Source organism: Aedes albopictus, chromosome 3 (genome assembly GCF_035046485.1).
Source record: "Aedes albopictus strain Foshan chromosome 3, AalbF5, whole genome shotgun sequence".
NCBI lineage: Eukaryota > Metazoa > Arthropoda > Insecta > Diptera > Culicidae > Aedes > Aedes albopictus.
The window spans coordinates 369,054,466-369,071,326 of record NC_085138.1 but is presented as its reverse complement, the minus strand read 5'-3'; positions in this window follow the sequence as shown (position 1 = coordinate 369,071,326).

The window sequence follows — 16,861 nt, the reverse complement described above, 5'->3', positions numbered from 1 at the left end:
TGATGATGAATCTGGGCGTGTGAGTACGAGACACTAAAGACGACCTTATAGTTGAGGTCGGAATACGTATCTGTCAAAGGATACAAGTTAAACGGAACAGGACTTAACACGATTTTCTTTTTCAAACATGCTAAATTTCTGAAAAGTAAAGAGAGTTTGTGGGGTACTGAATGAAAAATTCAATTATGTACATTTGTGAATATTTTAAGAAATTTTGCTAACATTTAAGGAGATCGCCCCCAAAACTCGCCAATATCTTGAATTTCATGAATCTGACGCAAAGCCTGCATTCAGATGATCGAATGGTATTATATTCAGCTCTTAATTTATAGAAAAAGATTTAAAATTGGTTGAACAAAACGCAAGGTATTTGAATTTTAGTTAATTCCATATTTTAAAACGTCGTAAAACTCAATATTGAGCTAAAACTCAAAAACTGTTCTACTTAAAAATTTTTGAAGCACGGTTTCGAAAACAGCGCTGAATTGCGCTTCAAAAAATTTGGTCGTTAACCGAAGTTCATGACTTTCATTTTATTTTGTAAACTAGTGAAATCATTATCTATGTAAACTCTAACTTCTACAGTATTTCAACGTTTGGTTTTGCTACACATAGTGAGCACTCTTTATTAGATTTATTTAAAATAATAAATTGGGGAAAAGTTAGCATGACCATGCTGAGGGTGACGGGTTCGATTCCCGGTCGGTCCAGGATCTTTTCGTAAAGGAAATTTCCTTGACTTCCTTGGGCATAGAGTATCTTCGTGCCTGCCACGCGATATACACATGCAAAATGGTCATTGGCAGAGGAAGCTCTCAGTTAATAACTGTGGAAGTGCTCATAGAACACTAAGCTGAGAAGCAGGCTTTGTCCCAGTGAGGACGTTACGCCAAGAAGAGGAGAGGAGGTAAACTTTGCTGTGCAAACTACATGAAATTACAAGGACCATGCATTGAATAGTTTTAGGCGTTTATCGGGTTATATTTCTGCCCCAATTTATAAGTCCTTTTTCTATTCTTTTTGAGTGATTATCACTTGTTCAGAGCTGTATTGTATCTATACGGATCAGAATATAACGATAGCGTAGAAGTTGTGCTAAAATGGTACTCGAGAAAATTATCAGATATTGAGGACCAACAATGTAAATTTTTTTTTGGAACTACATCATAGACTTTCATTTTTTTCGTCAAATCATGCTCATTTTATTGGAACTTGACCTTTGATAGCAAATTAATTTAAATATTTAAGTTGTGAGACACCTTGGGCGTTAAATGGAAATCGATGCAGCACTTTTTGTTGTTCTGAAACTGGAACAGAATTGTTGAAGACTCAAGAAAAATCTACAGAAAATCTAGCACTTCACCGATGTGCAACTAAAGTATTTATGCAAAGATAATTGAATCATGCTTATGTTTAAACTGTTCAAATTCGAAATTCAAAAAAATTTCGTACACCCAGCTTTCCATAAAGCATTTAACAATATAACTAATACGCATATGGTTCATTGCATCGTAACAAGAGCCATCGTTTCAAACGTGAAGCAAACATCACGTTTGAAACCAGCTCCAATTAGGCTCTCACCTAAAATCCACTACTGCAAGCTACAACAGGTAAACGCTCCTCCCAACTGCCCAACTAAGTCAGCGATTTCTCTAAGCGAAAAAAGTCATTAAACCGCTGGTTGTTGTTTCGCATAAAGCCATTTAACAATTTAAGCACATTTCGCACCTTTTTCCACTTCATTAATAAAAATCAGAGATCCGGTTACAGTCCGACGACGGCACTCGTGCACATTCCTATAACTAGACAGACAAACATACATAAACCCGATATTATCCATCCATTCATACAGCACGACCGGAGTCGACGTTGTCGAACTTCGCCTCATCGCTCGAGACGGGGGTATAGCTACAGAGAGACAGTACTTGCGCTTGTAACAAATTCCACGGTGGTGGCGCGGGTTATGAGTGAAACTCAATACCTTTAAAAAGTCACGTTTTTTCTGGTGCTGCGACTAAGGGAGCCTAAGTGGAACCTCGCTTTATTTCGCCGTCCTCAATGACCGGCTTAATATTGGCGAGACCGTTTTTAATTGAAGCACATATCCAAAAAGAATCATTCGTTGTTTATACTTTTTCGGGTGTATGTTTGTAAAGTTATTACTTATTTTGTGATTGAAATTGTTTAATGTACATTTAATATTGATAGGCAGACAAACAAGGGTCTGCATACATAAGCAACATTTTTTATATGTTTTTGAAGGGTTTAAGCGCAAAAAATCTGGTGGTCATTGCTCTGTTGTTACTAAGATGGAATTATCAGACACCTTCATACACCGAAACCTCCATTTAGGTAGTATCCATTTAAGTAAAATCTATTTAGGTTCCTACATTAAGGTTACGTTAGCTAAATGGAATTTGATTATGTTCAGAACAGTTGGCCATCTGATCTACAAGTGTAATTAGTGATTGATGCTTTATGGATGAAATTCATGCTTACACACACAGCCTCATGTAACTATATGTTGTCAAGTGGTGAGTTGTCAGTTTGAGGATCTCCAAGTACTTTCTTGAGTATAGGTCATCGGATGTAGTTGATTGTCTCTAAGAGGCCAATGATGACTAAGGTTTATACTCACACAGCATCATAGATTTTAACTAGTATTCCACTGAATAGTGCGTTCGCTTATTCTCGTCGCAGGTCTCGCACATGTCCCTTGAGTAGAGGTCATCGAAGCTATGAGAGCTATTAGTTGGTTCTACAAAAAATATGAATTAGGTTCAAAGTTACACAGTCTCAGGAATCTGTGTTGTGGGTTCTATGATACTCCTTTCCGAGAACTCCCTAAAATTGAGGCCATCTGATCTACTAACGAAATCGCTGATCTATTGAACCATAATGAATGAAACTTACATAGCATTCTTACTACTTACAGAGCGTCATGCAATTATGTGCTGTAAAGTGGTAAGTTCATTATCTGTTTGAGGATCTCCAAGAACTTCCTTGAATATAGGTTGTCGGATTTACTATCGTGTTTGGTTGTCTCCAAGAGGTTCATACTCACACAGCAAGCACATATGTCCTCACCTGCTAGCCTCAGAAGCCCCCTTAAACTACTCGGAAACCTTATAAACGCTCTGAAACGTTTTGAAACTCTTTGAAACGATTTAAAACGCCTCTTAAACCTCCAAATTCACCTTAAAGCCTCTGAAGCCCCTTAAACCCCTATGAAACCACCTGAAATGCCCTGAATTGCATTGAAACGCTTTAAAACGTCTCTGAAACCTCTGAAATAATCGTAAAACTCATCCGAGAGGAGTTGGTGTCAAGGTGATAGCATTGGGCAAACTTGGCTGAGACATCGATTTTTGTGAATCGATTCGAATCGGAACAGCAGAATCGATTTACCAATTAAATCGAATGCTTTGAATCGATGTTTTCACATCGATTCGATATTATAAAATATATCCTAATATCCTGGGTGGAATCCTTTAGAATGGCGAGAATAATTCTGCCAGAATCCCGAAAGTATGCCCCACTGGGGCATTGCCCCAGAATTCTACGATTCCCCCCAGAATCCTGTGAGGGATCATAAGAGAGGTTCTTGCAGATTCTTAAGAGAAATGCATCTAGAAAACTAAGAAGAATTTTTCCGGAAATCTGATAAGATTTCTCCCTGAAAGGGATTACGAAAACTTCTAGAATAGACTTCCTCAGCACCTAACAAGGATTCTCTGGAATTTTGAGAAAAATCTGAGAAATTTCTAAAAAAAATTACCGCAGATCCTGAAAGACATTCCCCCAGAAACATTGAAAGATTTTCTCTAAACTCCTGAAAGGAATTATCCCAGATATCTATTCTGATTCCCCTAAAATACTTTAAATTGTTACACCAGAATCTCAAGAGAATCTTCCCATTGCCTAGTCAGGGATTTTCCAAGCACTAAGAGGGACTCTCCCAGAAATCTGGAAGGGATTTATGAGAGCAACTGCTCCAGAATACAGAAAGCAGAATTCTACTGGGATTCTCGTAGAACGCTGAGAAGGATTTCTTCCGAATCACAAAATCTATGCGATGGATTCTTAAAAATCCGAATTTATCTAGAAAAATCAATAATTAATAATTCTGAAAGAAAGTGTCATAGAATCATGAAAAATATAGCCCCAGAATCCCAAGGATTTCCCCAGAATCATGAGACAAATTCCCCAGAATCATGAGAGACATTCCCCAGAATCCTGACGGGGATAACCCCAAAAAGCCGAATTCTCAGATATTTCCCCAGAATATTAAAAGGATCTAACGCAGAATCCTGGGAATGATACCATTAGAATCCTAAGAAATATTTTCCAGAATTCTGAGAGGAATTTCGTCACAATTCTGAGAATTATGAGTATCATTCTCTAGGAAGTTTTCTGAGAGAAGTTCCTGAGAATGCTGAGAAATTTTTTCCTAGAATTCAAATGAATTCTCTTAGAATCAAGAATACTGATAGGAATTTCCATACAATACTGTTGAGATAAAATCCTCCAAAATTTTTAAAGGGACTCTTCCATAACTATGAGGATTCCTCTGAAACTTTGTGAGAGATTCCTTCAAAATGCTGAAAATGGTCACACCAGCATCCTGAGAGTTCATTCTATAAAGGATTTCCCTACAATCCTGGGAGAGATTATTCCAGTATTCTGAGATGGATTCTCTCAGAATGTTTAGAGGAATTCTTCCAGTATCCTGAGGGATTTCTTCAGATTCCCGAAATGAATTCTCCTTAAGTCCTGTGACGGATTGCATCAGAATCCTAAGAGAAGTTTTTCCTTGGGATTCTCCCAGAATGCTAAGATGGATATCCCCAGAACTGCCTGGCGGAATCTTCCAGAATCCTGAGGGAATATCCTAGAATCCTGAGAGAAGTTCTCCTGCAGTAATGAAAGACATCCCATTAGTGTCCTGAAAGAGATTGCCCCAGAACCCTGAGAGCGATCTTCCACATTATTAAGAGAAATTCATCTAGAATCCTGAGAGGGATTCTCATAAAATAAAAAATAAAAAAATGTTCGGAATCCAGAGATGGACTGGCCAAGAATCCTGAGAAGGATGCGCTAGAACCCTGAAAGGGACCCTAGACCTTAAGCAGGATAAGCAGGACTCCTCCAGAATCCTGAGTCAGATTCACTTAGACTTCTGGGAGGAATTGCCCAAGAAACCTGAGATATACAGGTATGCATCGATTTAGTTAACCCTAGATTATATAGACCCTCGATTTTAAGTACATTTTTTAAATGGGTCAATTTTATAGCGCATTCTGGAAAAAAGTTGATATTTTTGAATCGAAAGAAAAATCGAATGTAAAAAATCGATTCGGTCGATTTTGTGGGGCTTCAACATCGATTCAAAAAATCGATCAATCGGAACAAAAACATCGATGTTGCGAACATCGATTCAAAATTGCCCAACGCTACAAGGTGAAGGCTCCATGTCGATACGTCCATCTATGTGCCGGCTGATAGGATCTAACTTGCTGGAAGGTCAAATCACTATAGTGCATGCATGCGGTATCACTTGTTGATACTTGCTGTGCAGTTGGAAACAGGCGTGGTGTCGACCCTACTTGCCTTCCAAGGACAAAGGGGATGATAAGGATCACTCGGGAAACTGGCTAAGCGTCAGAATGCTACCTTGGTGGACTCCCCAAAGCGAGTTATCGTCATGGTTTAGAATAAAAAAAAAAGATGCATGAATGTAGTTTACCTTGAATCTAGACTATGGCCCAATGATTGTAACAATCGTGAACGTAACGTATGTTAAATTCGACTTAATGAAGCTAGTAAGTATTATAATTAAGCGCTATACTCAACTTTTGTTGTAATTGGAACTACACCCGGGAGTTATGATCCAATTATATTTCTCAATGAAAATTATCAGTGATAGAAAAATGAATGAGTAAGCGAAAAAATCATTCACCATAATGAATTTTATTATGATCGCTCCCCAAGCAGTACACAGGTCACAAAGGAGTATCGACAGCGTAGGTTTTCAGTTGGACACGTGTCATTTTCAAGTTATCCTGCCTTTGAGTTAGAATAACATGAATGTAACTCCTGTACAATCAAAAACCTGCGCTGTCGACGCTCCTTTGTGACTTGTATGCTGCTTGGGTCAAAGTAGGATTTTTAAAATTCACGTTGATTGTTCTCATTGACAATGAAAATTATACTCTCTGATTCCGATTTATTACCTTCATGGAGATATTGGTATATAGGGTAATTCGCCAATTGTTGAACGGTTAGTACTGGCATTTTTGATTTCGTTTGTTTTTCCGTGCATAATTCCACTTTAGTTGAAAAATATCCAGTGAACGTCTAAATCCACTCTTTTCTTATACTTCCCATTGAATTTGTAATCCCTTAAATTCCATTTTCTTAGAGAAAATAGAACATTTGTATGAGAAGTCTGTAACCCAAATGTTGAACGCTTCCTTAAGCTAGTTCATCCTAATGTTGGACAATTCTCGCTCATTGTTAAACTGTTAAAGCTTTGTTCGTATTTGATGACGTAGAACCCGACATAAACCTATCATTGACCTATTTTTATTTTCTTGGGGTATAACATGGAATCTACGAGGCTTTGAAGAGCACATGATGTCTCAACATGCTTTTGAGAATCTCAAGGTATTTCAGTGGCATTCTAGGAAGTCTCAAGAGCTTTAAGGAGCTCTCAATGTATTTAAGGCGGTTTGCAGGGACGCTCCAGGGATGTTTCAAAGGGAGTCGATGTGTCTCAGGGAGTTTCAGGGCGCTCCAGAGTGGCTCATGGGGCTTCCAGAGCTAGGGGCACTTCAGGGACTTCAGGAGTTTAAGAAGGTCTTAGAGGGTTTCCACGGGCTTCCTGAAGCGTTGCAGAGGTACTTTAGGAGCGCTTCAGGAGCGTCTCAGGGAATGTCATGAGCTTTCAGGGGTATTTCAGGGATACTCAGAACGTTTCAGAGCGTTTCAGGGGCTTTCGAGGGGCTTAGGGAGATTTCCACGAGCATTTACAGGGTACAGAGCATCTCAGGGCGTTTCAATGAAGTTTTAGAGGCTGACAGAGAGCTTCAGTGACATTTAACGCGCTTTGTGGGGTGGGTGAGGCTTGATTTCTTAAGAAGGATTCCAGGAGCGTTTTATGGGTGTTTCAGGAGGTCATGTTGAGATAACAAGGGCTTTTATGGAGCTTTCGAGGTGCGTTTCAGGGGGTCTCAGTGGTTTTCATGGATTATCAAGACATTTCAAGCAGTTTTATGAGCGTTTCGAGATAGCTTTCTGAAACCCCCTGAAACGCCTGCTCCTAATCTTTTAAAAATATTCCTATAACTGCTTCAAGCCTTCTACAACAAATTTGGAAACCCCTCTCGACAGTACAAAAATTTACAAGTAGAAAAAACAACAGAAAATCACAGCTTTTTATAATACGGAACACGCAATGAAGTGTTATTGTTTACTAGCTGTTGAGATCGAGAGCTCACTGTTCGTACGCAGCATCAACGAGATGGCGTTATACATATATATTTTTTATTTTCTGTTAGAAATGAGCACCTTGATGACAAAACAAAAATCAACATTCGGTGCGGTAGTCATCTGTTTTCGAATTGGGTGAATATGGGAGCGTAAGATTAATAATAGGGCACTCTTACACTGGGTGCGTTGACCGTTACAAGGTTTGAATAAATTCCTTAAATTTTAAGTGCTGTAATTGTTATCCAAACGGTATTTAATAACAAAGTAATTACATGTTTTGTTATTGAATCGTGCATTTGTTCGATAACCTCATGATGTAAAAGCAAAACATGCTCTTCAGTTATTTCACTGCTAAATCAACAAATACCACACCAATACCAAACTTTGCTCGAATACATCCAATTGTTATTGTGATGTTCTCATAACATTTTGTAGAATAATATAATAATAACATTTTTTGGTATTAGAGCACAGGTAGTTCTTTGCATAGTATGTGTAAGGTATTCCTTTCTGCTCGGTTTACGGTGATCGAGGGAACGTTTACAAATAATGTCAAGCTTTGAAGGAGAAGAGATTGTTAAGCGAAGTTAGACGACTCAAACAAATATTTCAGAGGTATCATACAAAAATTGTATCAAATAATGTAATCACAGTGCGGCATAATTTGTTATGTGACATAAATGATTTTGGTTCAGTTAAGGGCGATCGGAAAATAAGACTTAATCTAGGGTGACATTGGGTATTATCGGCAGGTTTGCTCTCTTCGTCATGGGGGGTTTTTGTCGGCCAAATTGCCTGAAACTTGGGCATCTAATTCACATTGGTTGGGAAGGATTTGAGGCCAACTCTGAGTTCAATAGGTTTCAAAAAACCCCCCAAGACGAAGAGAACAAAACGGCCGAGAATAGGTAATTTCCCCTATATAATTTCATATCAATATGGTAACAAAATCGTTCGGAAGCATATCAAATTATAATGAAGCTATATAAATCGCCAATGGAATGTACCTAACTCGAAGAGACTAACAATCCAAGTAGGGAATCGCGCTACTTGGGCGGTGGCTTCTATATTCGTCTGTATTCCACTACAACTCAGTCAATCTTGAACCAATTGACACAATTCTTGGAATGCGGTGAGATAGGTATAGTATCTACCCGTGTACAAAATTTCAAGTCAATCAGTTCAAAATTGACCGAGTTACAGTGGAAAACAGACGAAAATAACAGACGAAGAAAACCACCGCCCAAGTAGCGCGATACCCTACGTCGTCAAGTGAAAGTTGTCGTATTTCCTATATTTGTCTATTATTTAATCATGGACTGGTGGTGACTGCGACATCCATCATATGAGCCACTCCATTCGATTATGTACACCGTCGGATGATTGTCGTCGCCAACATCGGAATTTGTCTGCCTTGGGGTGAAATCGTCCATTTACCTATTACCCCCGGCTCCTCCACCACCGCCACGCAATCAAAACAATAATTGACACACTGCCCCTGGTGCTGGCGCATTTTGATCGCCAGCTTTTGCTCCAAGTTTCTGAGATTTCTTCATTCATTGTGTCGCACGCGGGTGCAATTTTCATTCACGTCGCCTCACGTACCTTCCTACTGACCGACCGACATAGTTGCACTTAAACTTAAACGGAATGACGACGACGACGACACTGTTGCAATCTATCACCGTCGTTGTTCCTCGTCACCAGCAGCCCACCACGACGAATTGTGTGACTTCCAATTTTAAACCGTTTTCGTCGTCGCTGTGGGTCACACGAAAAATAGTTGTGCAAAGCCGTCCCGCGACCACCGACTTGTGGGATCGATCCGGACGTGGTGGTGCAACTTTCCGCATCACTCAACCACCGCGGTTGTTGCGTTAGAGACGAAGAACCTCAACTCAATTCAGATCAATTTCCTTCGGAATGGCGCGAACCGATTGGTACCGTTTTTTCTCTCTTTTTCTCTGAATCAATTTAGGGATTTCCAGCGAGCAACTCCATTATCCGTTCGTCGGTTGAGAGATTATGCAACTGGTATCGAAATAAACAACGTCGGTGAGACGACAACGTCGACGACGCGACGAGGATGGGCATCACCACCGCGCCGGCGAAGAAGCGCTAGTGGTAAATTCAAGAAAGGCGACGAAGACGCTTCGCTTTACTTCTGGGGCCTTCTCAGGTAAGTATTTGCGCCAGCGCCAGGTGTGAGATCGATGATGCAAACTCCTCGAAAGGGCTTGACACGGTTTTACAGTTTTGAATGTGGCTGAGCCGATGCTGCTGCAATTTGGGTTGGGGAGTCGTTGCAGTATAGCAGGTAAGTGTTGCGCGTCAGGTTGATGGGATTGGATATTTAATGGAGAAGAGGGTGCTTGACGAATAGATTTTGTGTGCGCAATACAAATATTTGGAAACTGAACTTTGCGACCAGCAGCAATACTAGACTTGAACTCCATTAGCGTTGAGTTCAGCTTAGTACTGATGGTAGGTAGTAGAGCGTGTTTCGGGCAAACGTGAGGAAAAAAGTAAAAAATTTAAAAAAAACTGTATTTGCTACATTGGAAATAAGGGAACAGAGTCCAAAATGCCAAGATGGTGTAAAATGGCCCAACTCATAAAATCATTCCTGTATGGGACTTGATCATTACCATAGATGAATGGTGTCAAGATATGTTTGCATTAAACATTCTTTTAGAAGCTAGGCCGTTAAACCCACGGAAAATCTTTTGATTTCCCAATGAAAATTGGCAGCTTCCGGTTTTTCGTGCTTGCAATTAAGGTTTTCGGGTGATTTTATTACCAGCCATGTTGTTCCAAGGAGATTGAGGCACACATGGAGACGCATGGTTGTTGATGTCTACGCTATCCCGGTTGAGGGTCATTCAAATATGACGACCATCGTTTAGCAGGGAGGGAGTGATACTCCATGCATTGAGTATACGAAAAAAGCGGGACAGAGGGGGGAAAGGGAGTCGGAAATGCCCAAAAAATGTTGGACGTAATTTTTGTATGTTTTCATGAAGTGGCATCTTACCCCATGGCAGATGGCCTTTTTGCACCACTTCCGTTTTACGAACCAGTTTTTCAAATTGCTGAAAATCGATGGAAATGCAATAGTTTAGTGAATATTATTATTGTATTGTGCAAATATTGTCTAGTTGCTGTTACCACTTTGGAAGCCTAACAAATGAGGCTATTTTCCATTGTAAACGATGAAAGTTTGAAAAATGGCATTTTACTCCACTTGCCCCAAGGTTAAACGACTATCCCCCGAGTATTGTAAGATAGCGCCAAACTTTTTTCGCAATGTTGTAGTACTAAAATATTTAAGGATATCGATTTGTAATATTAACGTTTTTGAAGATCTTTATATAGAAATATAGAGAAATTTGAAGAAATGGTTGACCGACAACCATAACTTCAGCTCGCATTACCACGTTACGTCACCACGCGTCACTTTGCAAGATATTGTCGTGAAAATAATGCTAATGGTATGACGTAGCGCCATCAGCCGTTTCACTGTACTGTCTGCCGAAAACAAAACAACGCGGAATTCGTTATTTGGAAAATTATTTAGCTAATATGTTTTGTGGCATCACCAAGATGTAATATCAAATTAAAGTACGTTGATTTACATCAATCACATCTGTGCCCCAATGCTGGTAGATGGATATGTGATACGCACAAGTTCGATCATAAAGCAGACTGAGCATTTATTCCAACCTCTTGGCTCCTGTTCGGGCACTTGTTATCAAGGATGGGAACACTCACTTGGAAAGAGTTACACTCACTTGCAGTTTTCTCAACTGCGTGCAATCTTGAAACGACTTTTACCTTGTGATTTCGTCTAAAACTTTGCCGAATAGAGTAGGGGTCGCACACCCATACCGAAGTCGTGAGGGAGCTACGAAGGCAACTCTCCACGAGGTGAATGTAAATTACACTCACCTCGTGGAGAGTCGCTTTCACAGCTCTGTCACGACCTTGGGATTCGTGTGCGATCCCTACTCTATTCAGCAAAGTTTTAGACGAAATCACAAGGTAAAAATCGTCCATACATCGCTTCTTGATTGCACACTTCTAAGCTGAGAAAATAGAAAGTGAATGTAACTCGTTGCGAGTGAGTGTTCCCATCCCTGCTTGTTATTACGTAATTCATTACAACAGCAGATAAGTTACACGTACACGTGTTGCTCGTTTGTCCCAGTTTAATAGTTGAAAACAACAGTTTGCCTTCCATGGCCCATTAGTTTGAATGTCGAGCATCCACACAGACATTTAATTTTTATTGTCCCCCACAGCACGTACGTACGACAACCTCGGTTAATCTTTGTCAGACTACTGCTGTAGTCCATGAACCACCATGGCACTTTTGTCATTGCACGTGACATCGCTAAATTAGAATCAGTCTTCAGAAATGCACACTAGTAAAATAACTAACGTAGCAAATATGTATTTCATGTCTCGTACTAGTTATGAACGCTTCCTGAAAAGTGTTATCTGCTTTCAACCTGCCTTACTATAACGACCCAGATACCCGGGTAAAGCGAAATGGCAAATTTTAATATTAAAATAGAATGTTTGAATGATAAAATTTGCTATTAGTCTGTTTGAAACAAGTGATAAAATAACAAAAATAATAAATATTTCTATTTCTATAACAACTGAAGAAATGCACCTGGGGGAAGCACATTGTGTATCTGATACAGAAATGCCAATAGCGAATCAACCTTATGCGAACTATAACCGAAACATGGTGGGGAGCTCACCCAGAAGATCTGATCAGGCTGTACCAAACAACAATTCTGTCGGTTTTAGAATACGGTAGCTTCTGTTTTCAATCCGCGGCGAAAACACACTTGCTGAGGCTTCAACGGGTTCAGTACCGTAGCCTTCGGATCGCGTTAGGTTGCATGAACTCAACTCACACTATGAGTTTAGAGGCACTCACTGGTGTACAGCCTCTGACAGACCGCTTTGCGGAGTTATCGTTCCGATTCCTCATCCGATGCGAGGTTGTGAATTCATTGGTCATAGAAAATTTCGAAAAGCTGCTCGAACAGAACCCTCAAACTCGTTTTATGACTGTATACTACTGGTACATGACGCTGGAGGTAAGTCCATCTCCGGTTAACACCAATCGTGACAACTTCTCAAACTTCGACAGATGCTTTGTGGATTTTGATCTGTCCATGAAGGATGAGATCACCGGAATACCAGAATCTTTTCATTCCGTGTGTATCCCAAGTTCGGGCATGTTAGCGGGAACAGACAGTTCTTAACAGACGGTTCGAAAACCGATGATTCGACTGGTTTCGGTGTCTACAACGAATTTCATAGCGCCACCTACATGCTTCAAAAGCCATGTTTGGTATACATTGCTGAGCTAGCGGCTATATACTACACCTTAGAGTACATTCGCACTCTTCCACCTGGGCACTACTTCATTTTTACCGACAGTCTAAGCTCTCTCGAGGCTGTTCGGTCAATGAAACCGATGAAGCACTCAGTGACTTCCTAAAAGGATTACGCCAAGCCTTGAGTGCTTTGTCCAAACGCTCATACATCATCACCATAGCTTGGGTCCCTTCACATTGCTCAATTCCGGGCAATGAAAAAGCGGACTCTCTGGCTAAGGTGGGCGCTAGCGAAGGCGATATTTACGAGCGTCAAATCGCCTTCGACGATTTTTTTTGCATTGGCCCGTCAGGAGACCTTGATCAGCTGGCAACACAAATGGAGAGATGGAGAGATGGGTAGATGGTTGTACTCCATCATTCCACATTGTGGAATCCACAGATGTCAAAGAAGCCATGGTTCAAAGGGTTGGATTTAGGCCGCGATTTCATTCGTGTTATGTGTCGGCTGATGTCTAACCACTATTTGTTGAACGCACATACCTTCCATATTGGGCTCTCAGAAAGCAATCTCTGTGTCTGTGGCGTGGCTTACCAGGATATCGAACATGTCGTGTGGGAATGCAATGAGTATCGCGAGGTCAGATCTGAGCTGCATGAAATTCTCCGAGTCCGAGGAAAATAACAGATACCCGTTAGAGAAGTGTTGGCAGGACTTGATTTGGAATACATTGCCAGTTTTTGAAACGTGTTGATGTCAGAGTTTGATGTAGTACGTTCCTTGTTTTCGTTGTTTTCGTTGTGTTCGCCTTTTGGTTTTGTTGTTCACCCCTGTCTGTCGTCGCCCCCCTTCCGTTTGTCCTCTTCTTGTCGTTGTCTACCGATAAAGTCCTTTCTTTTTGGTTCCGTTACAGATATGGACAATTTGTCCCATCAATGTTTTTAGTATAAGTTAGCAAATAATTTAGTTTTAAACCCATAAATCCGTCCTTCCCAATTTTATTTTATTCTTTTTTTTTTTTCAATCCTTAAGGACACTATATGAGGAAGCCAGAATATGGCTGCCTGCACCCACATTCTTCTTCTTCTTACTTTTATGCCTTGCTTATGATTCGTATATGAGAACGCAGGAATAATAATCAATTTTTACTACCCTTACCTTTTTTGATGTTATATAGAATTACTACCTGGTGCTCGCGAAACATTCTTCTATGGGGGCGTCCATAAATGACGTAGCTTTTTTTAAGCGATTTTTAATACCCCCCTCCCCCCTCGTAGCATTTCGTCACAAACTCAGATACCCCCCTCTATAAATGACGTAGCTTGTCAAACACCCCCCCCCCCCCCTCAACAAAATTTTCATGTAAAAAAAACTCGAACTTAGCTCTGATTTCAATTTTAACTTGTATGTTCATAGAATATTATGAAAAAACACAATAGTAAGAAAACATTGCCGGCTGCCAAGTTCAGATTACCGACATCAAGACCATCGGTGCAATCAGTGGAGATTATTATCACCAAAGTTAATGACTCAATAAACCATCCATCGTTCTGCTTGATGCCGAAGAACAGGAAATTGATGCTCTACCATATTAGCCTACATAGAAGTTCTTCCGAAGATATTAATTTGCTCACTAATAAATCTATAAAGAATATCGAATTGGTTTCATTTAAATAAAATTCACCACGACATTCGAAGGACCCTGCAGGAGTTTCTTCTAAAATTCTTACAGCAGTTCATTTTGGAATTCCTCAAGAAGCTTCTTTTGGGATTCCCATTTTTAAGAATGATTCCCTTTTAAGTTCCTCCAGCACTTCCTTCTGGGATTTCTACATGAATTTTCTTTGGGATTCCGTTAGAGAATTCCTCCTTGTTGTATTCCTTCGGGGGTTCTTTCAAAGATCCCTCCAATAATTAATGGCGGAGTTCCTTTTTAGATTCTTCCAAAAGCTCCTTCTGAGATTTCTCCAGGAGTTTTTTTAAAGGTTTTTCTGAAAGTTTATCCAAGGAAACCAGTAGTTCTTTCAAGGTTTCCTTCTCCTTTCTTCCACCAGCAGTTTCTTTGGGTATCTCTACAGGAGTTTTAACCGGAATTTCTTTTCTTTAACCGGAATTATATCAGAACTTCTTTCTGTGTTTCCTAAAGAAGTTCCTTTCGGGATTCCTCCAGAAGTTCCTTCTTGATTTCCTTCAGGAATTCTCTCAGATATTCATTCCAAGATCTCGGCATGTTACCCCTCCGGCATTCTATCAGAACCCTCCCAGGAGTCGGGGATCCCTCCAGGTGTTCTTTTTCTGATTTCTTCAGGAATTCTTTCCTGGATTCTTTCGGGATTCCTCGAGAACTTCCTTCTAGGATTTATTCAGGATTTTTTCCCGGGACCCCTCCAGTAACTTTTTCCGGCATCTCTCCATTCACTCCTTTCAAGATTCCTCCAGGATCTCTTAGGATTCTGCGACGAATCCCCTTACGAATTCCTCCCATAGTTGCTTCTGGAATTCCTCCAGGATTTTCTTTCTTAGATTTCAGCAGGAGTTATATCCAGATAATCTTCCGTGATTCCCCAAAAGTTATTTTCGGAATTCCGTCAGGAATTCCTTACGGGATTCTTTCAATTATTTCTTCCATACTTTCTTCAGAAATTAAACCAGCAGATCCTTCTGACAATCCACAAATATCTCCTGCTGAGATTCTTCCAGGAGTTTATTCAAGATTTCTCCGAAAGCTTCATCTAGAATTGCTCCAGATACTCATCACGGAATTTCTTTTGAAATTTCTCTATTTTCTTTCAAGGTTGTTCCAGGAGATCCTTCTAAAATTCTTCTGAAAGTTTCTTCAGGGATTTCTTCTGAGATTCCTCCAGATCCTTTTGGAATGTTTTCAGATGTTTTTTTTTCTGGGATTCCCAGTAGGAATGCCTGTGGAAATGTTTTCCTTCTGTTGGGGAAACCTATTAAGAGAGGAGCTCCTTAAGAAATTGTTGGATGAATTCTTCGAGGAAGTCCTGTAGAAACTATATAAGGAACTCCTGGAATAATGCCGTAATGCCAAAAACATAGAACAATTTTCCTTTGCAACATTAGCAGCGTGCAGTGCCCTATTGCAAGCAGCAAACTATTAGTCTTGAGTACCATTTGAGCGAAATTGATATTTGTCTGCAAACACAATACATTATTCTTTACGCAGGATTTCAAAACCACTTTCTCAGATACAGTTGTTGCGTCCGATAGCTGCATGTCTTATGAAATGAAGCCGGTATTTATTTTCATTATTTGTTATTAACGTTAATGTGAATAGGAAAAAAAATAATGCGATATTTTTTTTTTTTATTTACTGGATAATGGTACTTAATGCAAGTAAAAATGTTATTGAATATGATTTTTTTTTTTCAATAGGCCTAGTAGAAAGCTACGTCGCATATCATAAACCCCTACCCCCCTATCGTCACACTTCGTCACAAAATCACAAACACCCCCTCCCCCCGTAAAAGCTACGTCATTTATGGACGACCCCTATTCATCCGAAGCCAATTCATTGCCAGAAATCATTTTAAAACACATTCTCGTGCAAAATTCTCTTCTCAGTGCACTTTTTGTTTCTTCTTCTATCTCACTTATTATTTACCCTCACCTTTAGGGAACATATTTTCACAGCCTTATAAACACTGATTCAGCCAAGCCCCACCTCTATAAAGGTTTTCACCGTTTTCGCAACACTTCAAAATTTCACCTACATCACTTTTTATACCGGAAAATCGTAGAAAAACGTGATATTCTGCGATAAAATTTTCACTCCCGATTTTAATTTTTCGAACTGTAAACATTCGCGACGGTAACTGCCAGCAAGCAGAATGTGCTTTAGTATTCGTGACAACTTTGACATTGTTGTCGATAAACATTATTTGAGAGTCCCTAGTTTCAATAACTTTTCCTTTGAGTTGAAACGTTAAATCTGAAACACCCGCATCACTGCTCCACTAGCCACGTCTGTCAAAAACAGAAAACTGTAAAC